Raw genomic sequence first — 2393 nt, 5'->3', positions numbered from 1 at the left:
ACCTTGCTGAAATATGACATCTGGTAGCAGGTGTTCCAATGGTATTCATGTCAAGTCCCCGGCCCGATCATAACGTCATCTTGACGAGCATTTCAGCGGTCCACCTGGCCTTTCTCTTCAGGTAAGTATACCGTCACTCCAATTCGCCGGAAGTGAAATCAAACACGCCTCAGCAGCTACTGCATTCATCACCCTTAGGTCCACCGCAGGTGCGCGAACATAGCTGCCCTCTTGACGAGCATTTCGGCGGTCCACCTGGCCTTTCTCTTCAGGTAAGTATGCCGTCGCTCCAATTCGCCGGAAGTGAAATCAAACACGCCTCAGCAGCTCCTGCATTCAGCACCCTTAGGTCCACCGCACGTGCGCGAACATAGCTGCCCTCTAGCGCAAGGCACAACAGCGCACCGGTGTTGAAAACTCGCGGAAACGATATATCGATATCAAACACTATTGACTGCTTTGGATGACCGAAACAAAGACTGTTGATTTTTGTCTGCATCCCAATACTAAGTTCACGGTGGAAGTTCAAAAGAATGGATAACTTCCGTTTTTAGGTATCTTTCTCTACGGAAGGGATGATGGGGCATTAGGACACAGTGTTTGTCGCAAATCCACGAATACGGACCGATACCTTCGTACATCAAATTGTCGTCCATCGTAGCAAATCAATGGGGTCCTACGTATATTGAGAGAAAGAACTTATGCCGTCTCAGATGCAGATAGTTTGATACAAGAACTGGATCATTTAAGAGCTAATTATACCGACAATGAGACTGGACCTTTGAGTGAACCAACAGAAGATAACAAGCAAATCAGTGTCATTCCTACCTTTTGCGGAAAGCATATCTTCAAAATAGGAAGAATTTTAAAGAGATTTCGCATTAAAAGTGTACTCCGACCATCAGCTAAGACTAAGCGTTCTCAAGACACGCTTCATGTACCCTCCACGTGCCACCTGCTGCCACCTACCGTCGGTAACTGATTAATGTATGTTGAAGTCGAATATAGACCGTGGTCACATTAATGTGGCTGGACCATGTATAAATACGTAACATACAAGAACCAAGAGGGAAAACAAGAATTATGGACCGAAAACAAAATGCTCGAATAATTAAGGGTGTAAGAAAGGTTTGTAATCTGTTGCTCTTACTATTAAATCTGTAAATCTAAGACGGAAAGAAAAGAAAGGTTCATCAGCGGGATTAAAATTCAGTGTGAAAGGATATCAATGATAAGATTCGCTGATGACTTTGCTGTCGTCAGTGAAAGAGAGAAAAAAATGTAGAAATTATTCGATGCAATGAACAGCCTAATGAGCACACATTAGCACTAGAGGACAGCCGAAGAAAGTGGACCGTAATGGCCCATAGCAGAAATGAGACTTCTAAGGAGCTTAACATCAAAATTGCGGACCACGAAGTAGGAAATCTGCTACTTTGGAAGCAAAATAACGGGTGACCGACAAAGCACGGTTGAGATAAAAAGCAGATTAGTAAGGGCCAAGTGGGCATTACTACTGACACCAGGCATCGACCTTAATTTGAGGGAGAAATTTCTGAGATTGTACGTTTGCAGACGGTATTATACTGAAATGAATCACGGACTGTGAGAAAACCAGAAGAGAATCGAAGCGTTTGAGATGTGGTGTTATTTTGAAAATTAGATGAACTAGTAAGATAAGAACCAACGGCCATGCCGCAGTGGTAACACCGGTTCCCGTCAGATCACCGAAGTTAAGCGCTGTCGGGCTGGGCTAGCACTTGGATGGGTGACCTTCTAGTCTGCCGAGCGCTGTTGGTAAGCGGGGTGCACTTAGCCCTTGTGAGGCAAAATGAGGAGGTACTTGATTGTGGAATAGCAGCTCCAGTCTCGGAAACTGACATACGGCCGGGAGAGCGGTGTGCTGACCACATGCCCCTCCATATCCGAATCCAGTGAGGTCTGTGGACTGAGGATGACACGGCAGCCGATCGGTACCTTTGGGCCTTCATGGCCTGGGCAGGAGGAGTTAAGTTTTTAATAAGTAATGGGTAGGTTCTCCGCAGAAGCGACGAGGAGAAGAAAGAAAGAGAAACAACAATGCCGAGAAGAAAGAAAAGAGTGGTTGGGCATGTGTTAAGACATCAAGGAATAACTTACAATGCACTTGAGGTAGCTTTAGATGGTAGAAACTGTAGAGGAAGGCTGAAATTGGAATACATCCAACAAGTGATTGAGGACGTTGGGCGTAAATGCTGCTGTCAGGTGAAGTGCTTGGTATAGGAATTAGCTGCATCAAACCAAAGGACTGATGACCCAAATACAAAAGCCTTATCCATATTCCGCTTGTACGTGAAGTTAGCGGTGTGTGAATACTCGAAACAAAAATGCAAATAGTAAGATGCTACATATTC

At 44.9% G+C, this 2393-nt stretch overlaps 1 pseudogene; it reads left to right on the top strand.

Annotated features, from left to right (window-relative positions):
- The first annotated feature begins 1682 nt into the window (after positions 1 to 1682).
- LOC126279148 (5S ribosomal RNA) lies at positions 1683 to 1800 on the top strand (annotated as a pseudogene).
- Positions 1801 to 2393: the final 593 nt, after the last annotated feature.

The sequence above is a fragment of the Schistocerca gregaria genome, chromosome 6 (assembly GCF_023897955.1).
Source record: "Schistocerca gregaria isolate iqSchGreg1 chromosome 6, iqSchGreg1.2, whole genome shotgun sequence".
Classification (NCBI taxonomy): domain Eukaryota; kingdom Metazoa; phylum Arthropoda; class Insecta; order Orthoptera; family Acrididae; genus Schistocerca; species Schistocerca gregaria.
This window is presented reverse-complemented; position numbering and strand designations above follow the sequence as displayed.